Source organism: Triturus cristatus, chromosome 4_1 (assembly GCF_964204655.1).
Source record: "Triturus cristatus chromosome 4_1, aTriCri1.1, whole genome shotgun sequence".
NCBI lineage: Eukaryota > Metazoa > Chordata > Amphibia > Caudata > Salamandridae > Triturus > Triturus cristatus.
In genome coordinates, this window is record NC_140585.1 from 115,243,276 (window position 1) to 115,270,927 (window position 27,652).

The 27,652-nt window shown below is 48.3% G+C and overlaps 2 non-coding genes across 2 annotated transcripts; both read left to right on the forward strand.

Moving 5' to 3' along the window:
- The first annotated feature begins 8,272 nt into the window (after positions 1-8,272).
- TRNAQ-CUG (transfer RNA glutamine (anticodon CUG)) lies at positions 8,273-8,344 on the forward strand. The gene has a single exon. It is a non-coding gene; the product is annotated as a tRNA-Gln (tRNA).
- Positions 8,345-9,190: 846 nt separating this feature from the next.
- TRNAR-CCU (transfer RNA arginine (anticodon CCU)) lies at positions 9,191-9,263 on the forward strand. Its single transcript has one exon. It is a non-coding gene; the product is annotated as a tRNA-Arg (tRNA).
- The last annotated feature ends 18,389 nt before the right edge of the window (positions 9,264-27,652 follow it).

The following is a 27,652-nucleotide window of genomic DNA, read 5'->3' on the forward strand; positions in this document are numbered from 1 at the left end:
TTTTTTGTAGCAAGATCTCAAATGATATTCTCAGCCGTGGATCAAAAGGAGTGGACACCCATGGTGAGCAGGTTTTGGACGTAACATTACCTCTATGTCCCTCGTCCTCGACCCAGTCATTACTAATGAGGTATTCCACCTGATAGGAAACAAAACAGGAAACGCTTTTAGACTCCACCCACCCTCCTGCCAGAGGTTATAAGTAGATAGCCAATAGAAAGCACTTCCTGACATACCAAGCAACAAAGGCCTGAACAGGAGGGTGGGTGGGAAGCATGACTGGGTCGAGGACGAGTAGGACTAAGAGTAATGGGGATTACCGGGAAGTAATCATAGCAATACGGACCTTAGCAGGGGCTTTGTCAGTGAAAAGTAGATCCCCCCTTCCCTCCAAACAGTCCTGTTGTTTCTTCTCATGCCGTGCCCCACCCTGCTCGTTCATTTCATTCTGCCGGCTGGCTTGTTGCCAGCATTCCTTTCTGTGACGGAGCTCCTGCTGCCCTGGATCTCTGCAGTCTCTTTACGAGCATGGCTGCCAAGCTGTCCATGGAAGGGCCTGCTTCTTTCCATTCCCCACTCCTGCATCCCTCTCCTTCCACAGGCGCCAGTGTTCAAACACACTCTTCTGCTTCCTTAAAATGACTTTAAGAGCCACGGCATCGGACTCTAACGTGGCAGAGCAAGGCGATTACGTGGCTGGTGCATCCATAACAAAAGGTTAAGCCACAACCTCAAGCCACCACCGATTGGCGATAGTAATGTGATACAAAATACCAACAAATAACTATTTTCTCTTTGTAGAAATTGAAGGTATTTAGCAGAATGAATAAACTGTATTTCATGAAGAAATGCCTATCGGATGTCGCTGTGTCTGGATGCTGCCCTGCAGATTGACCATCAGGACATCGGGATCGGAGTGTGGCCGCCTCGAGACGGCGTCGAGGCTGGTACCAGATCGGCAGAGGGCATTGAGCCTGAGTCGCCGGGTCCGCGCGACTGAGGAGACGAACGGAGGAGCGGCTACAACGTCGGAGGAAAGCGGATGTACCGGAGAAGGCACACACTTCGGAACGCGCTTTCAGTGTTGTACTGGGCTCTCCGATTCCTCCCCCACTACGTCTTTCTCCCTGCAGCGGCTCTGATCGCTTCCTCCACCGTATCGGCTGAGAGGTTAGAAGCAATTTTTGACCCCGGACGTTCATCGCAGCAGGGACAGGATTAACGACTTGAAGGTACTTTCAGCACCCCCTTTCACATGACGATACACACAGCTATTATTACCACCGCTAATACTACATACGATTCATGCAGCGTTTTTGCAATACGGGCAAGATGCAACATTCACCTGATTAAATTGCTTACTACTCCAAGATACAGGCTATATGGACTTTGTTGGTTTTATTGATTAACTAGGGCGCCCTCCCCTATTTTGCGGTATATGTTAATCCTTTTCCTCCCATCTCACTCAGCAAATCCACCATTTGGTGATCTAGCTTTAAACAGCTGCATTCCTCCCCTCAAAATGGCAGGCTTATTTACTAGATATAGTTTATGTCGTAATCAAGTCATGAACATAGACATAGGACCACCGCGCTCTACCCAATACTAAATGAGAGAGAGAGAGGACTATCAACTGCAGCCAATAGAAAGAAACAGAGGACTTCACCTTGAGAGAAAATTACACAGAAAGAGTGATAGGACTTCACACCGGATCCAAACAGGCAGCCATCTTGGAACGACTTTTCCATTAGTAATTTTTAAATTAGAACTTATCCCTGACCACACCTTTGGACCACTGTTTCCACCAACCTACCATCAACTCATATCCTTGGGTCCATAATCACTTACCTCACAATGGTTCTGATTCCGGATCCATCTGGTTCCAACGCTTCTATCATCAACTATCCACCCAACTTATCGAAAAATGCAGCCAAGAAATATAAGCATCACCTTCTCAAGGCCTGGCCTGAAACCCTAATATCTGATGTCTACTTCTCCACTATCAGCGGCACAAAAGTCAATGACCTTATTTTCTACACCAGGAAAAGAGCTTGCTGGCGAAAAGTCTTCTACTCTTTGCTCCGAATAACCAGCGACAGAAAAACACCGCATGGTATCAAGCTCACAACAGCCCCTTCGTCCTCTCTCAACGCTAATTCCACCATAACCCTCTATCACAATGGTATCATCCTAATCCAAGCGTCTAATGTCAATCTATTTAAGATAACCAACATCTTCCCGTTACTCAAAACCGCGGCTTCCTCGAAACCCAATGTCACCCAGACACACCCTAATATCTCTCAAGTCCCGGCAAGTCCACGCCCTGATACGTTAGGAAGTCTTTTTCCACACCTCCCTCTAAATCATGCCTCTCCACCTGTTCATCACAGAGGGGGCGCTCCCCAGGTTGCTGCACCCCAACTATTGAGTCCAGAGGCTCAGCTAACCAGGACGAGCCTAGCGGTCACCAGAGCAGAGGGTACCCATGATATTCATCCTGCCTTGCCTCCAATCATTGAGAGCTCATCTCAGATGGCTGCACCCCAACTATCGAGTCCCGACGCACATCCAGCCAGTCCGTGCCTATTGGTTCCCGGACTAACGAGCACCCTTGTTACGCATCTGGCCGGGCCACCAAGTATTGAGGCATCTTCCCCCAGTCCCCCCTCGTTGTCCATTAAGAGGCTAAAATCCAAGCTAATGCCCTCCACCGAACATGACCAGTCAACGTCAAGCAATCTTTTGAGTCCTTGTCCTAACCCTCAGACTAATGATCACTCCCCCCTCACCAAGACACCTTCCTCTATTTTAAAAGCGCTTGGATCTCACTCAGACTCAGTGGACCATCGTCCTCCACAGGATCTCCTGCCCACCACCTCGGACCTTGCCGATAGTCACAGAGACCTCCCCCCACTGATAGACTCCCTTTCACACTCTCCTCGTCTCGCTCAACACACTGAGTTGGCGGTTCACCTAGATGAGATTTATCTTCAGTTACACCTGCTAACGTCTGAGCTACATGACTTGAAAGCCCTCTCAGATGACCTTTTTCCCATGCTAAGATCTTTCCTCACGGTTGCCAACCGGTCCAATGCCCCAGCTGGCGATAGACACTCATTGGCCAAACCATTACCTTCCTCCATCTTGAGATCCATTCCCCTACCTAATGACTCCTCCCGCCCTAGAAGATATGATACCTACCTTGCGGCCGCTGAGTTACAAGACCTGCTCAACTCTTACCCTACCTGGTCTAACCCTAACAGGAGCCCGCCGAGACAAAAACAGTCCATTCTTTCTAACCCAAATAGAGGTCCGCCTGTCAATCCCAGAGGCAGTAATAAGATCAACCTCACTCACGTGAATATCACCCAGACTCCTCCTTCCACAAAGCCACTACGAATTAAATGTGTACTTCTAAATTGCAGATCAGCCAGTAAACACGCCACTGACATCTTTGATCTCATACAACACTTGGACTTAGATCTTATCATCCTTACTGAAACCTGGTTAAACCCCGCTTCCACTCCGATTCTCGACATCCTAGTACCTCCCACTCATGAGATTATTAGGTTAGATAGAGTTGGGAAACTGGGTGGGGGCTTAGCCTGTATTCATAGAAACTCACTTTCGATCTCTCCCGTTGAGTCTTCTGCGCCCTCCTCCTGTGAATATCTCTGTCTCAACGTATCAAGTAAGAACCTACCAGTCTGCAAACTCCACACCTTCTACCACCCCCCTGGAGACAATCTCCCCTTCATTGAGGAATTATTTGAAATCATTTCTAGCAATGTAGACTCAGCCGTGCCCCAAATCTTCCTCGGTGACTTTAATCTTCACTGGGCAAACTCCATAGACCCTGTAGTTTCAAGCCTTAAAGCCTTTCTAAATGATCAGGATCTGACCCAGCACTGTGACCAACCAACCCATAATAAAGGGAAAATTATTGACCTCATTATTTCGAAGGGGCAAACCGTCTCATTGGATTCCATTACCCCATGTGACTGGTCTGACCACCACTACATCCTTTTTTTTATTAACAAGGAGGTACAGTTGTGGAGGGCCCAACCAACAAAATCAAAGATATGGAAAAGGGACCTCAGACGAGTAAATCCTGTTGAGCTAGCAGCCCTCTGTACATCGACCCTTGACGCTCATGCGGACTTGACGGAGGTGCAATTACTCACTGACTCCTATAATGTGACCATCTCCAACATCATGAACGACATTGCTCCACTCAAACACAAAAATGCCTCCTCCAAAATATCCAAACCTTGGTTTAATGAAAACCTAAACACGGAACGTCGCAATCTTAGGGCATCTGAACGTGCCTGGAGATCGAATCCCTCCACGCACCAACTTAAACTCCTAAGAGATGCTAGGACCGTTTACCATAAACAAATTAGGAACGCCAAGTCTAACTATTTCAGACACCAATTAGACCAAGCTGCAAACCGCCCTAAGAAACTCTTCGAATTGATCAAACAACAATCAATTGCAGGTCCTAACCTATCGGAACATGGAAGCAGTCCACCCTCATGCGACGATCTCGCCTCTTTCTTCATTGAGAAATCTAAACGCATATCATCCGACCTCGCTGCTAAGAATACTGGTCTCCTTTCCTCCATGGCAGCCTCGTCTCCTGTCCTCTTTGAAAAGCTCAACTCTACCCCCCTGATCCCTAAGAACAACGCGGCCTGGGACATCTTTACCCCGCTCAGTGAACAAGACATCAAAAAGATTCTCCTGAATATCAACCCTTCCAATGACTTCAGTGACCCGTTACCCCCATCCATTTTCAAGGAAATCAAGAACGCACTCATTCCCACCTGGACAAGGATTGTAAACGCGTCTCTGTCACAAGGCACAATCCCCGAGTGCTTAAAAGCCGCCCAAGTATCCCCCATACTAAAAAAACCTAATGCGGATAGGACAGACCTCAATAATTTCCGACCTATCTCCAACATACCCACACTTGCGAAACTCCTTGAAAAATGCGTTCAATTCCAACTCTGTGCTCACATTGAGAACTACCAGCTCTTGGACCAACATCAATCTGGCTTTCGGAAGGGGCATAGCACTGAATCGGCACTCATTCTTGTGATTGATGACATTCTAAAGATTCTCGATCAAAATGAATCCTGCCTCCTGATCCTCCTCGACCTCTCCTCTGCCTTCGACACGGTAAACCATGACAACCTCTTAACCATCCTGCAAAACAGGATGGGTTTTGGCAATCAGGTGTTACAGTGGTTCTCGTCCTTCCTCCATCACAGATCGCAAAGAGTCAAGGCAAATCACTCTCTCTCCAAGCCCTCGCCTGTTCTCATGGGGGTCCCCCAAGGATCCGCTTTATCCCCTATCCTCTTCAACCTTTTCTTGGAACCATTAGCTAACGCACTGAACTCCATGGATATTCATTTCCACATGTATGCCGATGACACACAACTCTACTTGAAAATCTCATCCCCTGAAAACCTAATATCACTTAACTCCATCCTAACGTTTACTCAAATCTGGCTAACCGAGAACCATCTCCTGCTCAACACCTCAAAAACGGAATTCTTGCTCGTCTCCCTTCCGAACTACACCCTCAACCTTGACCTCTGGATGAGTCACCTTACTGCGTTCAACTGCACTCCGCTTATCGTAAATTCTGCCAAATCTCTAGGAGTCACCTTAGACAAGAACCTGAATATGAAAAATCATATCAGCAACACATGTAAAGGAGCAAACCACTTGATAAGGACACTAAGAAACATCAAACCTTTCCTTCCACTTAAAGAGTTCAAACAGGTGGTCCAAGCGCTTGTCCTACCGAGGCTAGATTACGGCAGTGCTACCCTCTGTGGCCTGCCCAAATACACCCTGGCCCCGCTAAGGGCCTCACTGAATGCTGCTGCGAGATTGGTTACAGGCACCAAATGCAATGAGCGCATCTCGCCAGTCCTAAAATCTCTAAATTGGCTCCCCTACAAATCACGAATCCAGCTAAAAATTGCCATGATGACACACAAAGCTATCCACTTCAAGACGCCCAGGTATCTGGCGCAAAAACTTGAACTATCTTGTGGTGTAAGAGACTCTAGAAGCGCTACTACCTTACTTTTGAAACCACCCATCCTTAACAAAAAAAGAACCTCTAACAGAGCCTTCTCTGGCGCGGCTCCTAGGATATGGAACTCTCTTCCTCCAGAAATACGCAGAATCACCAGAACAACGGTGTTCAAGCTGGAAGTCAAAAGATTCCTGTTGAATAAACTCCTTCAGTAATTGGGCTAACCCCGGGGCCCTTTGACATTATTCTTTCTTCCTTGGCGTTACACTGTACTGTGCTTATCATATCATCTATGTTATTTTGCGTGCACTTTATGATCCTTTTGTGTATTTTATTTGTGATTGTCACTTTATTTGCCTTCCAGTGTTATTGTTATTGTTAAGCGCTCTGATATCCCTTGGGATCTTGTTCGCGCTATATAAAACTTTATATAAATAAATAAATAAATATAGTCAGAAAATGGCAAGCGGCTGATTTAGCAAAATGTTTGAATTTGTGAAGTGCACTGTAAGGTTGTTGTTTCAGTGAGACCTGAAGGTGAGTTAGCGAGCTTACTTCTGGTTTAGTTGCTTGGAGCCAGAGGGCACTTACTGCTTTGGTTATTTCATGACTTGTGTGTAGGAATGTCATCATCTATATTGATAATGCTTCCTAAAGCACTCTCACCACTGCTCTCGGAGGCCTGAGGGCATAGGTTTGGCATCACTTGTGTAGACCTGTAAGATCTTTGTAGTTGAGCAATAGCACTGATGTACGAGCCTGTGGGATTTATGTTACTGTGATGTCTTTGGCCTTTTATTCTGGGTTTTTATATTACATTTTATTTTCCACTCTGTCCTTTCCAATTAGAAAATCAATTATAAGATATAAAAACATACGCTGGAGAGTCAGGATGGAAAAATTCAATGAAGAATAATGATGTACACATTTTGAAACAAAAACAGCCCGTGCGACATTGCATAAAGAGATTTCCTTAACTGCCTATAAAATATACAACCGGTATGGGAAATGACCCTGTTTAGGTCTCGCCTGACCCAGCGCATGCGCTGGTCTGGCGAGACTTAAGGAGAGGGATCCAAAAAGTGCTACCAGGCCAGCATAGTTTTTAAAGTTCTCTTGGAGAGGCTGATTGCAGTACCCCGGGGGGACGTGGGGCTCACCTGGCTCTCCACAATAGTATTGGAATAGTTCATTACGAGTCGCGAGAGTCATCCTATATCCATTAAAAACGGGGCTGTAAAATGCATCAATTGGGCCTACGTTTTCTTGGTGAGAACTGCTAAAACAAACCTCCCTCAGGGGCTCAGAGTCGGGAGACCACCGTTCTTCTGCTTCCACAAAGGAAGACTTTGGAGACGAGGAGTGAAAGAGTTGGAGGCGCGCAGGTAATCCTGCAGAAGAGGGGGTGGGGCGGGGTTATTCTCTGCTCTCTTCCTGCTTCTGGGTTTCTGAAAACTCAGAGAGGGACAGGGTGAGAGTCCAGCAAACACAGCAGCGGGCAGTCTGATGCAACGCGAGGAAAGCACACCATGAGCGGCCAGACTCACAGACAGGGGGGCCTCTCTGAGCCCCGTCCTCTCTAGTTTTAGAGGGGGGAAGGGGTCGTCGCACCTTCAAGTTAGGGGGGGGGGGGGTGATCCTCACTAGTTTGGCCACGGGAATCATACGCCGTTCTCGTTAATGTATATTTCCTGAACAAACAGAAGCCACCGACTTGAAGCCGGTTTCTGTGAGCTACGCAGTCCGGGTCTGTGCTGAAGACATGTTACTTTACACATGTTTACTGAAAGAAATAGCGCTTCTTGGGTTCCTCACTCATTGCACCTTTCTCCACAGGAGATTGCTCCGAATTGTTTTTTATTTTTTACCCCCTGATAGCATGTTTTCTTTAACTTGTAAATCAGTTTGTTGATGGTAATTTTGTAGCCACATTTGAAAAAACAAGTTGGTTTGTGAACTGTTAAAGCCATTTTTGCATCAGTGATATAACAACCGACTGCTGGCGAGAGCTGCCTCCCGCTGGCTGGACGGGAAATGATTTCTCTTCCAATGATAAGGGCCGCGACCCTGAACTTACCATATTAATTTTGAAGCAGGCAGTGACTGGCAGCCTTGAGAGCGGGTTTTAAGTGACGAAAATAAGAACCAGAAAGTACCGCTTACCAACACCCCCTCCCCCAGCAGGAAAACCTGTGCACGGGGGTGGAGCCTCCAGCTGGTTCCATGGTGTAATGGTTAGCACTCTGGACTCTGAATCCAGCGATCCGAGTTCAAATCTCGGTGGGACCTAAGATTTTTATTTGTTCATCAATAAGTTGCACTTTAGCTGACTAGCTGAGTGTTGAAAATAATCAGCAAGTGTCTTGGAAAGCAAATGCTTACTTTTGTAAAAGCGACCCATAGGGTGCTTTCACTTTAATGGCGCCCCGCCCCTTTCCTTAGACTCGGCTGGTCTAAAGAAAAGGGGCAGCCTCCATTAACCTGAAAGAGAAGCATGAGGCGCTTTAAAAAAAAAAAAAAACGTTAGCAATGCAATAGACTCAGGTCCATGCGAGTCCTGTTGCTTTGCAAAGGCTTCTGTTTATTGTGTCAGTTTTCAGGCTCGCGCGCTGCAGCGGAATGGATGAGTTACCGATTCCAGTAAACTCCACGGACTCAAACTTTAGTCATCACAGGAGTGGGTGAGTCTGATGCTTGGCTTCAATAACAATTAAAGACAAGAGCGTGAAAATATGTATGTAAGATCAGATATAATTTATTCAGTCGTCCAAGCAGAAATCCTTACTACACTGCGCGCATTTTACAATCGCACCAGTGGCCGATGGAGAATAGAGTCCTTCCTCTACACCAGACATTGAAGGTTCGGGGCTCATCTGGGGGTGAAAGAAATAGCTATTTTACGGTTGTGTATTCAATGTTGCTGGGGTCTTCACTCTGAAGCACATTAGGGTTGAAACGTGATGGCGAAACCGGTTGACGTAAACGCTGCCATTTAAAATGTTGAGCACCAGAGCAGGGGTGTTTTTAAAGATTGTATATGCGTGTTTTATACCTTAGTAGGAGTGTGGAGTGGGTCGTCACATGTCGTTCATGGAGAAAGATATTGTTGCGCATTGGTTCGTGCAATATACAGAAGCCCCAGTGGCCTAATGGATAAGGCACTGGCCTCCTAAGCCAGGGATTGTGGGTTCGAGTCCCATCTGGGGTGGATACATGTGTTTTTGTTGTTTATCCAGTTTTGTCAGAATCTTCACTCTCAACATTACCACTTTAAGGTGGGCGTAGGGGGAAGTCAAACGTACATCTAGTTGCCCAATTGCCCAATATGATGCCAGAAAACATGATCAATCCCGGCTTCCCCACTTGGACAAATTGTGTGATTCTCAGCAATTGTTTTATTTCACTTTCCCTCCTTTTTCTTCATGATCACATATACAATTACCATGAAATACATGAGTTCAAGATGTGCCCTGTACGAAACCAACTACTGCCTATGATTTTATAAACTATAATGCTGTCCTTACCTAATTGCAACCTAGGCCCCCCAAAGAGCACGTATAACAAAGGACTTGCCACTTAGTTTACTATTGCGATTGTTGTCAGTGTGGGTGGAAGATGTTACAAAAATATCACTTAAAAAAATAACTTCTCTATGCACTGAAGTAATCTGATGTATGAAGGTGAAACGGTTCTGCATGTTAATGAAATACACTTTTAGAATTTTGAAGCAACTTTATCATATTTCCATAGCCGCCTGAAACTGAACTCGGACAAGACGGAAGTCCTCATCCTGGGATCCTCACCCTCCGCCTGGGACGACTCCTGGTGGCCCCCCGCCCTAGGCAGCGCACCCAAACCAACAGACCACGCACGCAACCTGGGCTTCATCCTGGACTCCTCCCTCTCCATGACCAGACAAGTCAACGCCGTCTCCTCGTCGTGCTTCAACATCCTGCGCATGCTACGAAAGATCTTCTGGTGGATCCCCACCGAGACCAGGAAGACGGTCACCCAGGCCCTCGTCACCAGCCGTCTGGACTACGGCAACTCCCTCTACGCCGTAACCACCGCCAAACTCCAGAAGAGACTCCAGCGGATCCAGAACGCCTCAGCACGACTCATCCTGGACATCGCCCGTCGCAGCCACATCTCCGGACACCTGAGAGACCTGCACTGGCTCCCGGTCAACAAGAGAATCATCTTCCGACTCCTCACCCACGCACACAAAGCCCTACACAACCAAGGCCCAGGATACCTCAACAGCCGCCTCAACTTCTACGCTCCCAAACGCCAGCTTCGATCGACCGGCCACGCCCTCGCCGCCGTCCCCCGCATCCGAAGAGCCACCAGAGGGGGACGGTCCTTCTCCTACCTCGCCGCCAAGATATGGAACTCCCTCCCGACCCACCTCCGCCTGACCCAGGACCACCTCGCCTTCAGGAAGCAACTCAAGACCTAGCTGTTCGAGCAGTAGCGGACCCCCCTCCCCCAGCGCCTTGAGACCCTCTGGGTGAGTAGTGCGCTATATAAATGCTTTGATTGATTGATTGATTGATTGATTGATTGGTTTGATGAAATAGGTCTTTAAAATGAAAGTGTTCCTCAAATTAAGCGGTGCAGGAAATGTAGTCACTTCCTTTCTATAACTTCAATTAACCTGAAAACAAATGCTTGCCTGTTTATTTCACACCTTTTCAATGTTAAGACTGATTCGAGTTAACAGTACCCCAGTGCTGCTGTTGAGCTGGGGGCCGCATCTAAAGGCCAGGAGTGCCGCATGCGGCCCCTGAGCGTACTTTGAGTTTCACTGAATAAGGCCGAACGTACAGTTCCTTTATAAGGTCATGGAACTCAGAGGTGACTTGCAGTGCCCTTATAATGTACAACAGATGTTTTTTTATTTCTTATTATACATTTGTATGCTATCACCCCTCACATCAAAAATCGTCCCCCACCCTGGTGGTCCACCGGGGAGACGCCTGGTGCTCGGTAGGGCCAGTCCGGCCCTGCCCACAAACCGTTTAATAATTTGTTGCAAAAAAGTTATCCGTTTTATTTAAAAAAATGCTATATATACAGGCAGATAGAGTCTATCTTTCTAGTAACGATCTACAGCATGCAAAAACTAAGGGGCATATTATCAAGCACGGCGTTAAAATTATCGCCGCTTTAGCGGCAGAAAACTGTCACTAAAGCAGCGATAATGGGCTTGATAATATGCCACACAGAATTCCAATAGAAGCCCATGTTGACACCAGAACATGGGCTTCTATGGGAATTCTCAAGGGCATATTATCAAGCCCATTATCGCCGCTCTAGCGGCAGTTTTCTGCCGCTAAAGCGGCGATAATTTTAATGCCGTTTCTTGATAATATGCCCCGAAATCGGTTGCAATTAGTATCTCCTTTCTGGTAAGCACTGATCATTTTAGACAAACCTATCAGAAGAAGAACAAGCCAGTTCTCAGTTATGTTGTTTGAACCGCAGCTGCAGTTCTGCTCCTTGACCTGCTTCATCTTTGCAGCTGGCTCCAGCAGGAGGCATTAGGAAGTCACAACACAACTGTAGTTACTAGAGCTTAGCACCTGCATCCTATGGTTATTACAAGTAACTGGATACTTCACTATTCGACTGATATAAGGACATTAGAGATGGGGTTTATACAGAGCTTGAGGTCTCTGATCGTATTGTAAAACTTATTCCAATAATCATAAGTGGCATCATGACTACAGGCTGCAGAGTTGTTGATGTCCCTGGTTTGTTGCAGTGAAGTTGCAGCCAGGGATTGTGGGTTCGAGTCCCGTCTGGGGTGCAGATGCCCACTTTTTGATGTTGCCTTTTATTTTTACAAAGCACAAACGCGGAAGCAGTGGCAGCTTCATATACATTTCGCAGGTCTCTCCACTTGGACTCTTTAGCAAAGTGCGGCGCTGCGAAAGGTTTGCACGAAGATCGCCGAGGTTGGCCAAGTGCGGCGAAGGGGATCTGAACCCACCTTTTGTGGTTACACATTTTTATTTAAACCTCTGGATAGGTCTCTCAGGCAGTCTCCCATATAGCATGAACATATCCACCTCTTTCTCAAGCTAATTGGGTAAACTGTCCAATGAATATAGGTGTAAGATAGCCAGCAGTCTAGTAGCTGGGGAGGGTGGAACCAGGGGGTCAGGGGAAGAGGAGGAGTTACGCGAGGAGAGGGCAGTTAGGATAGGGACAGCGCTGGTGTAAGACGTGAGAATAAAGCTCCATTGAATAGAGATAAATATCCTAAGTGTCTGTGGTTTCATTAGTAGCGCGACGCTACAGCTGGCGACGAGGGTGGGATCACCCAACCCCACTGACCACAAGACTGTAAGAAGCGAGCAGAGCCGATCGCGTTGGAGCGCGTTTCACGCGGGACGCGTGTGACTGGGAAGACGCTGGTGAGTGCAAAAGTCGGGAGCCCACCCTGTCGTGCACCCAAGCGCAGAGAGAGGAGTGCCCCAGCACCTGAGACGCTGTCCCAGGGGGACTGTCAGCGAGCGCTGTCGAGCGCGTTGAAGTGCGAGCTGGGAAAGCTCGATGCCGGCAAACCTCACGCTTGATGCGTGAGTTTCGGCCCGCCGGTGTGAGGAAGACCGCGGGAAACTGCAAGAAAAGGCGGGAGCCCACCCCGATCTCACCTGAGCTGTCGCTGTGAATGCAGAGCAGGACTGGAGGTGTGCCACCAGCCAAGGATGACCGCTGGTGAGTCCGGAATGAAGAGGGCTGAATGGGAGCATTGAGAGAAAGCCTCGTGTATGCAGGGACGGCGGCCATCTTGGAGTCAGGCAGGCTTTCGAGACAGACCCCTTAAACGCTTGGGAGCGGCCATTTTGAAGTCAGGCACGCCATAGCAGAAGCAAGCACTGGCAAGATCAAATAAACAAGCATTGGTGCAAAGAGGCACAAAACAAGCATTGGCAAGACGAAATAAACAAGCACGAGCAAGTGGAAGACAAACAAGCATTGACGAGAGCAAGTAAGCACTGGCAAATACAAACAAACAAGCACTGATAAAACGAAATAAACAGGCACTGGCAAGAGGAAATAAACAAGCATTGACAAGAGCAAGCTAGCAGTGGCACGTACAAACAAGCAAACAGTGACAAGAAGGAATAAACAAGCATTGGCACGAATAAACAAACAAGCATTGGCGAGAACACATCACGGAACTAGACTTATCAAGGAAGTGGAAAGAAGACAACGAGGAAATGGCAACATCACCACAACGGAAGCCCCTGGCTGTGGGAGGATCGCACCTGCGAGCCCCGGAATATCTGACCGTGACCACAGGAGGGAGCATGGGCCCCAAGTGGCAGGAGTGGTTAGAGGATTTCGAGGACTATATTGAGGGATCCAAGGTGACGGAAGACGAAGAGAAGTTAATTGCCCTTCGTAATCTCGCAGGCCGAGAAATAAGCAGAATAATAAAGGATCTTCCGCCTGCTGAAACAGGGACGTATGACGAGGTGCGGGACGCACTGAACAAAAAATTCCTTCACAAAAGAAATGTCGATTATGAGCGCCATGCATTCCATCAAGCACGCCAAGGAAAGGAGGAGGCGATGTGTGCGTTCATCACTAGGTTGCGACGGCTGTCGAGGTACTGCGAGTTCGAAAGGTTCTCGCCGGAGGCGGCCATCAAATCGCAAATTATAACAGGTTGCCACTCAGAGACACTTCGGCGACGGTTATTGAGGAAACCTCATGACTTAGAAGAGATTGAAGAGATGACCCGCATTTACGATCAGGCGGAGGAACACGCTGCCACCATTGAAACAGGTCACAACGTCAGCCATGAGCAAGCGCATCGTGTTCAGGAACGCCCGAGTGGCAGAAGAAAATACTCACCGGAGAACAACTGGAGGTCTAGCACATCGTCTCACCAACGGCGTCCGGAATATGGAAGAAGGGATACCCGGCGAAGAGAGAGGAAGACAGAAAGGATTAAGCGATGCTACCGGTGTGGACGTGACTATCCCCATGTGGGCACCTGTCCGGCCATGGGCCAACGGTGCAGGAAATGTGGGCGGTCCAATCACTTTGAAGCAATGTGTGGGGACTACCACCGAAACAAGCGGAGCGAACAGACAAGGTCGTCCCCATCAGACACCCGGAAACATCACATACGGGCTGTTCAAGGAGAAACTGTGCGGTCCCCAGGCTCATCTCACTCTAGCCGGGAATCACGCCGGTCATGTTGGGAACGACGATCCCCATCCCGGGACTCGAGCTCATCATCCTCCCGAGACTCCGCATACACAGTGGAGTATCTGAACATGATTGCAGACCCCGATCAGCTGAAGAAATATCCGCGACTAGACATTAAAGTGGGGAATCACAACACTAAATTTGTCATGGATAGCGGTGCGTCGCTGAACTACATTCCAGTTACAGAGCACGACAAAATGATTCCGAAGCCTCCACTGACGTTTGCACCGGTCCGCGTGTTCACGTGGATGTCTGACAAACCACTTCCCTGCCTGGGCAAATTTCACACGACGCTCACGCACGGCACCATCACCATACAGGCGGTCATACACGTCATCGAAGGGCCTGAGGCCGACTGCCTCCTCAGCCTCCCCACGGCCGAACGGCTTCGTCTGGTGGAGATTCTTTTCAAAATCAACAACACACAGGACTATGTCACCAAGTTTCCTGAACTCTTTCATGGTCTGGGCAAGCTGAGAGGTTGCCAAGTTCGGCTGCACATCAATGAACAGGTCGAGCCTGTTGCGCAGCACCCGCGACGGGTTCCCTACCATCTACAACAGGCGGTTGAAGAGGAACTTCAAGAACTGCTTGCAGCGGACATCATCGAGCGCACTGATGGACCGACGCCATGGGTATCCCCAGTGGTCATCGTGCCGAAAAAGGGGACCCCCAACAAAGTGAGATTGTGCGTCGACATGCGTTTGCCCAATACCGCAATTGAACGCGAGCGACACCCCGGACCACACCTGAGCGATATGATCGCTGCTCTAAATGGCGCAAGGGTGTTTTCAAAGCTGGACCTGAATCAGGCGCGTAGCTAGGGGGGGGCGGTGGGGGCGGTCCGCCCCAGGCGGCACTATTTTTGGGGCGGCAGACGCGCGGCACTGGTGGCCCGTTGCGGTGGCCTTTATAATTTATTTGGGGACACTGACACTACTGTTACAGTAGCGTCAGTCAGTGTCCCCAAATAAATTATAAATGCCGCCGCAACGGGCCACCAGTGCCGCGCGCGGGGCCCTCTTTGAAATACAAGCGCTGAAGCGCATGCGCACCGCCACCACCTAGCATAGGCCCGTGACGTCGAAGGACACGAGCGCTTCTGCTAGGTTGACACGATCCGGGCGGAGGTGGTGGCAGGCCGACGGCGACGGAGCTGCAGCCTGCAGGCAGAGAGGGGAGAATGGAGATACAATACAAATCTGCGAGTCTAGGTAAAGCGATGTACCGCCCTAGGCTCGAAGCAGTTAATTGTTCGGGGACGACGGGACGTGGACTACAGGCAGGGCAGAGACCAGAGGACCCTCCACGGCACTTTCTGAGAACACCGGGCGCAAGTAAGTGATGTTAGATGAAGGGGAGAGGATGTGGTCCGTCGGCCGGACTAAACTGCCGCCTTTGGTGCTGGAAACTAGAGTTCGAGCCTCGAGGTCACCACACCAGGTGCAGGCTTCCTGGGGGCGCCGTGTTTGAAAGTTTATTGCTTTTGAAGCACCTGCTGCAGCGTTTTTCTTTCTCCCCCCCCCCCCCATTACCAGGCCTCACATAAATGTCAAGATAACTCGTGTGATTAATTACCTTCCTGGCGAGAGATCAGCATTTTGTATAGTTGAGGTTTTGATTTAGTTAGTGCAGAGGGTTAATATGCCTGCTGCAAAGAACGTGTACCAAGTAGATTACAGAGTGGGTATGATGTAAACAGATCAGCAGGTTACTGCTTTCAAAAGAGACATCCTTTTGTTACTTGCAATTTATAACTTAAAGTCCTAATATAGAACAGTGAGATATTAACTTTCATCCTGGAACTGCATACAGACTGCAAAGTATACATTATTAGAACATTAATTAATGTTGCAAAAAGGGTTAATTTGGCTTGAAATCGATTCTTATTATTAAAGAAAACTCCCAACTATGCGGTTTCATTTTCGCCTCGGAGTTTGTGCTTCTCCACACCAAGCACTCTTAAACTATACTGCCTATCAGTATGGATGACATGTGACTCCTACACTTTTAGTCCTTTGGCTTATGTAACATTTCCTACACTGATTTACACGCGTATGATTGATTGTCTCTGTGTAATGTGTGTGTGATGCAAAGTGCTCGGACACCCTTCACTGGTATGAGTGGCGCTATAACTAATTCAGTGCATCTGAGAGAGTGTGGTTATGGAGACTTGGTCACTGTTAAAGGGTGCTAGCGAGAGATACCTATGGTGGTGGAGGTGGTCATTGGGGCGGCGCCAACAAACATTGTCGCACAGGGCGCCACCAGCACATAAGCCGGCCCTGGCTCTAATACCTTCGGGTCGAGTTTGCGCTATATAAAAATGCCCAAAAAAAAAAAATACGTTTTGTGAGTTCTGCTATAAGCACAGTTGCTCCAATGTGCTTCCGTGTTCACACTCCACTGAGTGGGGGTGAAGGAGGGTGTGTTTGTGATATGTTTATAGCTTCTTTAGTTTCTTGAATTAAACTTGCCATGGGTTTATGGTGAACCTGTGTGTCAGTGTTGAGCTGTGATATCTAGCAACCATATGCATGACGTTACACATTCTGCAGTAAACATGTGGTAGGTGCATAACATCTTGAAATAGTTTTTCACGTGTGATGCACTGGACAATCCATGAACTGATTGGCTACAGACCGCCACTGTTTCACAGCCTAGCTAATGCATGCAGTAGATGACCCGAGGCCTGGTGATTGTGTGCGAGCAGGTGATTGCTTGGAAGTGAGATCACAGAGAGCCATCACTGGGTCAGATCTGTGGAAGTTCTGCATGCTTTCACAGATACACAGCACCAAGTGACAATGGCTGTCTCTTCAAAGCACCAGCCATAGTCTGTGCCTACCTGCTCCACAGGGTTGTATGTGATTTCATAGGAAAACGGTTAAATGCCACATAAACTGACTGTTGGAAACTTTCGGGATGAATTGCATTTACCATTTCATAGAAACCGATGAATAGATTTAGCATGCTTATTGTTTAAGGTGTAAATCAAACCCTTCAGGATGTCATGATTGCAAAAAAATCACAATATCAACACTTTTGTAAAAATGCCTCGCATTTTACAAAAGTGCCTGTGAAATTTTGATAATGCTTAAACTTTTGCGCTCCCCACCGCCCACTCGTGAGGTTGGATCACTGCATTGCTAAAATGTTTTAGTGGCGCAGGCCCTGCGCCTTCTGCAGCAAAGCAACTCTTTCTCTCCTCTTCAGCGCGAATATCCAAAACCAGCCTTACCCCAGCTAATTTAGCAGCAGAAGTAGGCTCCAGCCCCTGAAGGTGGGGCTAATATGTGCGTTCTGACACTACTGTTACAGTAGTGTCAGTGTCCCCAAATAAATTATAAAGGCCACTGCAATGGGCCACCAGTGCCACTCGCGCGGCCATGTTTGAAGTACGAGCGCATGCGCACCGCCACCTGTTGCTTGCAACTGCTGCCTGCAGCGTACGCACGCCGCCACCACCACCTAGCATAGGCCCGTGACGTCGCACGAGCTTCTGCAAGGTTGACTGCACGCTGGGCGGAGGCGTCCGGGTTCATTGTGCGCGCCGCCTGGGGTCTGGTCCGGGTCGGGACACAAAATAGTGCTTGCGCTTCCTGTGGACGGCGCTGTGCAGCGGAGCTTGGGGTGCCTTGGCTTGGGGTCTCCTGGTGCTTGTGAGGATGGGACATTTAAACCTGGAGCACTGTTTGTGGAATGTAGCGTGAGGGGAGCTTCATTCAAACAGGTAAGCCCCGGCGCAGTTCTTGTCTATTAGGTTCCTCTTGTGAGAGAAATGGGGACAGAGACAGGAAACGTTTATCCTTGCACACAAAGGCTTTCTTCGTTACTTTTTAATATAATTATGTGAAATGGTGACAGGCTGTGCCCTTACAGCCCTAGATGATGCAGACTTGATACATACAACAGTGTATTCCTGGTGTACCTACATAGAAGTTTGATTCAAACTGTTTGAACGTCAATATTCAAGCTTAATTTGGGAAATGTTATTAAAAAAATAATGGAAACACAATTGTAAGCAGCTAAATATAAAACAAAATTGACAAGGACAGTCATTTTGATTTCTTTTTTTTTTTTTAAGTGGAACGGTCTCTTAAAGCTTCGCTAATTCACACACAGCATAGGGACAGTATGGACAGCTGGTATGCAACGTTTCCAAACACATAGAGAAGAGGTTTAGCATGTGTAGCAGCAGTTCTGTTATGTTGACCTGCCAGATATGGTTCAGAGTTAGCCAATTACTTGGCCTCGGCACTTTATGCAGACATCAGTCTGCGTTTGTGATTCATCCGTCAGAGGTTTTCCAGTAGAGGAACTGAATCACATTAATGTGAGTGGCTGGCTTGGAAGACATTGGTTATCCTCATAGAGCTGTTCTATAAATGGAGTTGGGGGGGAGGAGAGACTCTTGACACTTTCCAGCCTAACCTGTGTTAATGTTGAGTGTGTTTGGGGGTTCTGCATGGTGGTTCACAGTGGAGGTTAGGGCCTTGAATCCTTCCCCCTAATTAGTGTCAGCTATGGTAGTGTTGTTTGAACGTAATGCCATGTGCCCTTCTAAATGACACAGGTGGTTGATGTAAGAGTCATTCTAGTGCAATATTTGTGGATTTTATGTTTCTCCTTTGGTATGCATTGTTCCTCATCTAGGTTCAAATTCAAACATTCCACCCTATGTTCTTATTTGCCTGTATCCTTGTAGTTGGAACTGGCCTGTCTCTTGCTTTCATTGTCTCTGTTGTCTTGTTCTAGCCTTCCATTTCTACTCTGCCTGATGTTTCCCAGCCTAAAGCCGCTCAATATTGAGGTCTGTCTGTCTCCAAGTATTGCGTCTCCCGGTTCCTTTGTTTTACCTGTCCCACTAAAGTATGAGAGTCTCTCTTTCTCCAAACGCCATCCTGAAAGCATTAGTTCCTGAACCCCTCTTGTTCACTGGTTCCCTGTTCCCTAGTTGCTTAGACACCGTGCGGACAGATTGTCAGAAGGACAATCACCTATCCAAGGATAGCTCAGCTGCTATTAAGGCATAGCTTTGCTCCCTGTAACTTGTTTGGGAATGCTCTGTTGTCTGGTGAGAGTAGCTCTGCTGACAAAAACCTTAAAGGATAGATTTGCTGTTTGTACTGAGTAAGAAATTAACCAGAAGAGCAAGGCAATGATCAGATGAATGGTACTAATCAGCTGCCTTTGACATGTGATGATAGCTGTGGTCACTGTGGCACGTAAGTAGTACTTTTGCTATCTGTGACATATGAGTGATACTTGTACTATAAGCGCTGAGTGTGGAATAAGTCTTCATCTGAGCAAGTGGTGGCTGTGCTGTTAGCGCCAGTTAGACATGTGGGCTATTGCACCTGTCTCTGGGTAAATGTCAGTCTGTACCCTGCCCTTATGTTGATGTCTTCTTGTAATTCTCCTCAGGAAACAGCAGGGATAAACTGACCTCTCTGCTTCCATTCTCTCATTGATACATTTACCTGCGAGCACAGGCAAGCCTTTCATCTCTCTCTTCCTAAATAATGCATTCATCTGTAGAGCCTAGAGTTCTAGAGAGAGTTGAATGTTGTGTGAGCTATTTACCTTAAGCATTTTGGCTTGTGAGAGGAAAGGAACACAAAAGATTGAGATACAAGATACAAGAGAAGAACCTGGTATTCTCTGATCCCAGGGCACCAGGGCCTAGGTTACGAGAGCTCCAGTTGTGATTGCAGGTTGCCAGTGTGATTGCTCCAGTTAGTCAGCAGTTGTCTAGGCGCATCCAGGTCTGTGTCCACTAAGGTTATGAACCTTTTGAAATGCGTAAGGGATCTGATGAAGGGCTTTATTCCCGGATGTCTGTGAGTAGAGCGATACCAGTAGTAGCAAGCTACCACTGTCCAATGATTGAGCCGTGGACATTTTGAAACACACATGCGTAAAAGCACACATAGCTTACTTCATATCCGGACTTCTTTTAAGCGGTTATTTTTCTCCAGACCTTGGTTCTGCCATGCCTACATTCGGGTCTGGGAGGCAGCTGAAGACGTGTGTTACAGGGACGTGTGTTACACAGCCTTGGTGTTCCATACTAGACACGTTATTATGATTCTACTGTTTTTGCGGACTTTTAACACTTGGTTACCATGAAAGTAATGTGAAAACAAAATTGCAGAAAAATGTAATGTTTCTTGTTTCTTCTGATTATTCACGGAGTCCCTGGATAGGGTTGAACATATTCCCATGGCCCCTACAGCTGTGTTTAAGGATTGTGATGACAATGTGTCTCCACTCCCTGTATTTTAGCTTTGGGCCCCCTGGGTAGGCTGTGCACCATGTGTGTGCTGAGGCTGCTCTGAAGGAGAGATGCACTATTACAAGCTGGCTTTGGGTCCCAGGGAGTTGGTTGCTGCTGCTTAGAAGTAATGACAGGGCGTGATCCCTGGTTGTTGCCATTGGGCCACCAGAGCGGGCTTTGTATCTGGTCTGTGTTGGCAAGGTTGTGGAGCTGACTGACCCCTTTGTGCTGAGTTTAGTTCTAAGGGCACACAGTGAGTCATTCCCTGTGAATAATTAATTTGCTGTTTTTGAAAGATAAAGAATTACAGGCTTCGACACTGTTAAGTTGGCTCTGGGTCCTCAGAGCAAATAACGTTTGTGCACGTCCCCACTGCTTTAATGGGGGGGACCATGATGTTTGGACATTTATTGTCAGCTGTAAATGACGGATCCCCGAACAGTGTCATGTATGTGCATGTTTACATTGTGCTGAGGTGATTACCAGGTAATCGTTCACGCAGCTTTCTGATAGATGTCGCATGTGGTTTTTCTGAGTCCCCAGATAGATCATGCAGTCTGTGTGTCCTCCTTTGTACTGCCGGTCACTGGTGCATTCAACTGTGTAGCCTTGGACCGTGTCATGTATGTGCATGTAACTTGCATGATCGAGGTAACTATTAGCGGCGATACTACGTGTCTCTCGGACCTCTTTCAAGTGCGTGCTGTCCTTTCTTTCCCCCCCCCCCCCCCCCCACCGGGGCGGCAATCTGAGGGATAGCCCCGGGCGCCACAAGCTCTAGCTACGCCACTGACCTGAATAAAGGTTATCACCAGTTGGAACTGAATGTCAAGTCTCGCTACATCACCACGTTCGCTACGCACCTAGGACTGTTCCGGTACAAACGGCTGAGCTTTGGTGTCTCGTCCGCTGCGGAGATTTTTCAGGAAGCTATCCGCCAGGTCATCCAACACATTCCGAACACGCTGAACTACAGCGATGACATCCTGGTCTATGGAGCGGACGTGACCGAGCATGACATCGCTCTTGATCGCGTTTGCCATGCTTTGCTGGGTGCAAATCTGACGCTGAACAAAGATAAGTGTGAATTTCACAAGGCCACTCTGAAGTTCTTCGGTCATATCTTCTCTGATGAGGGCATGAAGCCTGACCCGGATAAGATTGCGACATTGAATAACACCAACAGCCCGCAGGACGTCAATGATTTGAGATCCTTTCTAGGGATGGCCAGCTATTGTGCCCGCTACATCCGGGACTACGCGACCATCAGTCACCCACTTCGAGTCCTGACCAAGCTCGGTCAGCCGTTTGACTGGACACCTGAGTGTGAGAGGGCGTTCAAGGAGATAAAACGGGCGGTGGAGTCGGCCGACAGCCTGTCCTATTTCAACCCACGACGGAAAACAGAGATCACTGTCGATGCCAGCCCCGTTGGTCTAGGTGCCATTCTGGCCCAATATGATGATGACTCTGACCAGAGGCGGATCGTTGCATATGCCAGCCGCAGCCTGTCGGATCCTGAGAAGAAGTACTCACAGCCGGAGAAGGAAAGTCTTGCTGTAGTGTGGGCGTGCGAACATTTCCACGTTTTCATTTATGGCAAGCACTTCACCCTGATTACGGATCATCAGGCGCTTCTCACCATATACGGCAACCCCAAGTCCAAGATGCCTCCGAGAATTGAGAGATGGGGTCTCCGACTTCAGGAGTACACGTTCACAATTATTCATAAACCAGGGAAGGCGGAGAACCCGGCTGACTATATGTCTCGTCACCCTCAACCATCTGTGGAATCGAGTCCATCGATTGCCGAGGAATATATTCACTTCGTGATTGATCGAGCACTGCCACCGGCCATCCCCATGGAAGCCATTCGGGAGGCCACCGCTCAGGACGCCATCCTGCAATTAGTGGTACACCGGATCCGCATGAATAAATGGAGATATACGACACCAGAAGAAGACGCCGATGCGACCATCCGGAAAGAGATCCAGGCATTCCGGCATGTATGTGAGGAACTCTTGGTCACCACGGATGGAATCATCCTAAGAAGCCACCGACTCGTCATCCCCAGTCAGCTGCGACAGGGAGTCATCGACTTGGCTCATGAAGGCCATAGAGGGGTGGTGTCCACGAAGAGAGCTCTACGGGAACGTGTCTGGTTCCCTTTCCTGGATCAGATGGTGGAATCCACGCTAAAGGACTGTCATCTCTGTCAGCTAACCAGCCAATGCAATCCACCGGCACCGCTGCAGATGACCACTTTACCCAGTGGAGTATGGCAAGAAATCGCCATGGACTTTTATGGGCCACTGCAGTCTGGCCAATATGTGATCGCCATAATCGATGAATACTCGCGCTTTCCCATAGCTCAAATCATTTCATCTACTAGCGCCTCTTGTACTCTCAAAGTACTAGACGATGTATTTGCAACATGGGGTGTCCCCAGAGAGGTCAAAACAGATAATGGCCCCCATTCAATGGACAGGAATTCAGTGCCTTTGCAAAGCACATGGACTTCAAACATCGGAAAGTCACGCCACTCTGGCCCCAAGCAAATGGCACCGTTGAGAGGTTCATGGCCACGATTAAAAGGACATTTCAGCAGGCGTCCGCCGAGAAGAAAGAACTCCAGGTCGCTCTGACGGAAGTTCTCAGAGCATACCGGACAACACCACACTCGACTACTGGACAATGCCCTGCCACCCTCATGCTAGGGCGACCAATGAGGAACCGCATCCCAACATGGGAGGGCGATTTGCAAGCTGTATCACCAAGCCTCCTCCATCAGGAAATGGTAGTGACGGACAAGCACCACAAAGACAAAATGAAATCGTATGCTGACGCAAAAAGAAGAGCGAGGTCTCCGTCCTTGCATGAAGGTGATCTCGTTCTCGTCAAACAGGGGCAGCGGAAAAAAACTGATTCCCGTTTCCGTGATGAGCCACTGGTAGTTACCCGCCAGAAGGGCACCATGTTGACCGCGGAATCTGAGCAGCGCAGAATAACCAGAAATGTTTCCCATTTCAAGAAGTGTCTGCAGGACACGAATGGATCAGGGAAAGACATGACCCTCTCACCGGCAGGTGAAGAACATGACCTTATCGATGCTGGGGACCGAGGTCAGCAAAGTGAGCCAGTGGCGAGTGCGTCCACCGGGAACATGTCACTGCGGCCACGTCGGGAGATCCGGCCACCCCAGAGACTCATCGAAGAGATGGACTAGAGCACTGTTGCTCTGTTATTTTATGAAGAAAAGGGGAGGTGTAAGATAGCCAGCAGTCTAGTAGCTGGGGAGGGCGGAACCAGGGGGTCAGGGGAAGAGGAGGAGTTACGCGAGGAGAGGGCAGTTAGGATAGGGACAGCGCTGGTGTAAGACGTGAGAATAAAGCTCCATTGAATAGAGATAAATATCCTAAGTGTCTGTGGTTTCATTAGTAGCGCGACGCTACAATAGGCAGCACATGAAACCACTATGTCGGTAAAGAAGAATTTCACGAAAAAAGTGCAAAGTCAAGCAGCTCGGAAGACAGGGCACCTTATTTTACATTAATATTGCGGGTCCCCTGATCTTACAAAAGCAGACTGATTTTAGAGATTTTAGGAGTCAGGGGGGTTTATTTGCGCTAGTTAGATTAGCAGAACAAAATAGCCGTGATTTCCGAGGGGGGTGTTGGATTCTAAGACAGAGAATTACATGAGACACGTTTGAAATGTAGCTTTATTTGTTCTCCTTTTAGTTCATACAGAAAAGCAGATTTCATGTCCTGTTTACCAGTCTTTGGTTTCAAAAAGAGCATTAGAGAGAGATTGGGGCAGAGCCTGGTGTGAGAAGGTGGCCTGATATATGCTGTCCACTAGTTCTAGTGGGCACCTTGTATCAGTCCAAACAACACCTTATGGTGCATTTGTTAAAGACAACCTTTATTGAAAGCTATCCTAGTGGAGAGCAGCCTTCAGGCTCAGTCTTGAAGGAATGTAAAGCAGCTTGTTTTACCAGTCTATAATCTCTTGAATGATCAAATGAAAAGACAACCACACTGGGTATATATTCAAAATATATGTATTTAGGTTAAAACACACCCCTCTAGTCTCTTTATGAGACTGGAGTTCGAAGTACTTTGTTTACAAGTTAGCAATTATCAGTAATAGCACAAATACACGTTTTCGCCCTAGGGGCGTACTAAACCATATACCAAAAAAATGGTATAAGAACCACGACTGGAATAGACACAAGGCCTAGAGCCTGTAGAATCGCTGGGACCCTAAGGAACCACCCAAGGTAGTGTCACAGGGGACCCACGGGGACTGTATGCAGTGTGTAAACACAACCGCAGGTTCCCGTTATCTTCTATGGGCAATGTCGCAGTTTCAAATTTAAAGATTAGGGACACTTCTAATCGAGTCAGGACCAAACCCTTTTGGACTTAAGAAGTTCTAGGGCTAGCACCCATGGGAGCACCGGAGTACTCGAGTTACCTCACCCAGGGAAGCTGGGTGCATAGGTGTCTTTTGGTGTCGGGTCGCGTCGTCGATTGCAATGGAAGCCTGCAAAGAACTGCTGCTGCCATGAAGAGGAGAAGTGTCCGAAGAGATCCAAGCCTTTATCTAGGATGTAACGAACCTAAAAGCAGAGGGGACAGAGTCTGGGTCACTAGCCCGTGACCGAGGGCAGGATGGACCAATGCCCACAGATGTCGGGTGCTTCAGGTGAGTGGATGGGTGTCTTGACTCTTCAGCCACGAGGTCCCGGAGACGTCAACGAAGTCCACAAGCCGGATTTGAGCTGTGCCACAAAGTTTGTCGAGTGCTGCGGTGTCGGCGACCAGATTGGACCCAACAAGCCTTGGCAACGGCAAGTCACACAAATTCAGAGAAAGGACTGCGGTGCAGACCAGCAAGATCTGAGGGACTCACCCAGTGAGGGTAAGTCAGGGTTTGTCTGGAGCAATCAGGAAAACCCACTTAGAAGAGGAGTTGCCTTCGTGGGGACCTACTAGTCAACGCGCTAGCGATCACGAAAGAGCCTTGAGCAGTCGCACTTGAAACTGGCCCACGGGTCACTCGTGGTCGTGGAGTGGAGGCCAGCAATCTTCGGTGCAGGAGGTGCTCAAGGCAGGGGCTACTGGGAGCCCAAAGCACAATTTCAAGGAAGACCAGGAACATAGTGTTGCTGCAAAAGTTCATGGTGTCCAGGGGGTCATGGTTCCACATCACCCACGATAGCCACAGGCTTCAGGTTTGCTGTGGACTCAGGGCAGCCTTGGGGAAGTCTGGAAATCAACCTCTGGTGATGCAAAGACTTCGGCGTCCAGCGGGAGCTTCGGTGATGCAGACCAGTTAGTTGCTTCTTTGGTGCCTGCCAAGCAGGGGAGTCACTCCTTGACCCCAAGGGAGATTTCTTCAGTCTTCTAGTCAGGATAGAACATCGAAGGTCCAGGATACATGTTGCAGAGTTTCATCCAGGGTAATCTAAAGAGCTAAGGACTGGATTCCTATACTTAGACTAAGTTTAGGGGATGGACTAACTCTAAGGCCCCACCTATAGGTGGGCTTGGAAAGAGGGGTGGTTACACCCATTTCCTTTGTCCAGTTTCATGCCAGAGCAGGGGTAGGTAGCCCCTGAAACTGGTTTGAACTGGACTATGCACAGGGGCACCAAGTGTGCCCCCAGTGCAGGACTTCAAAGCACCAGAGAGTGCTCCCGCCCAGCCCCAATAAACATCTGCCTGTCTGGGGAAGTGGTTACACCTCCCTTTGACAGGAAACCTATTGTCCAGGCCTCCCCTACCAGAGTTTCGTTCAGCAACAGCAAGCCAGACCCGTGTCTGTGGCAGAGGCATCCATTTTGTGATGCCAGGGCTCAGGAAAGTCCTACCGGGTTTGACCAGTGTGAACATGTCTCTCCCTCTAGAAGGGTGGAATGCTACCCCCGCTGCCAGAACTGGCGGGAGGGGGGGTAGTATTCCAAAGCGTTTGACACCAAACACAACATGTTTTGATGCAGCAATTCCAAAGTTAGCATTTACCGCGAGGTTATAATGCACTTAAGAGTATATGGTATGGCTGTATCACAGAACAGCCATAAGGAAGGATTTCCGAACGCTGCAGAGGGGTTCAGCTCATGCTTGGGCACCCTCTCACACAAAACCAAGCACTCTGCCTTCAGGATTGTCAAGGCCTGCCATAGGAGTGACTTATAGGTTTATATGTGTCTGTATATATATGTGGATATAGGTAGCCTATACCACGGTAAGGAGTGCAAGCACACCCTTACCCAGGCTGCAGGAGCAGACCTGTGGTGCCATTTTGGAGTGCTTCCCAGGGGTGGCATAATAGATGTTTCAACCCCTGGTAGACCTCTGAGGTACCTATGACCTGGGTACATAGTATACCATATACTAGGGGCTTATAAGGTACTCCAGAATCCAATTAGATATGAACCTAATGTACATGGAAACCATTTTAGAGAGGAAGCAGCTAGGCTGTGGTCCTGATTAGCAGGGCCACAGCTAGACTAAGGTCGAAAAACAGTGAAACACCAGCAAAAAGTGGGGGTACTCATGTGAAGCAGATACTACTCTCCTACACAACCCCCACTAAACGCAGGGACATTAAACTAACCTTGACCAGTTGAGTCTTCATGTTTTAAGTGCAAATACCTAGAGAGTCTATCTGCATTGGCATTGTTACTCCCAGGTCTATGTTCCACTGTAAAGCCCATCCCCTGTAGGAAAATGGACCACCTAAGCAGCTTGGGGTTTTCACCCTTCATTTGTTTTAGCCATAAAAGAGGCTTATGGTCTGTCTGAACAAGGAAGTGAGTACCAAACAAGTATGGCCTCAACTTCTTCAAAGCACAAACCACAGCAAAGGCCTTCCTGTCAATGGCTGACCAACGTTTCTCTCTAGGGGTCAGCCTTCTGCTTATGATAGCTACTGGCTGATCCTGACCTTCATCATTCAATTGTGACAATACAGCCCGTTCCCCCAATTCAGATGCATCTGTTTGAACAATGAACCTCTTGGAGTAGTCAGGACTCTGCAGAATGGGAGCAGTGCACATGGCCGGCTTCAGGTCGTCA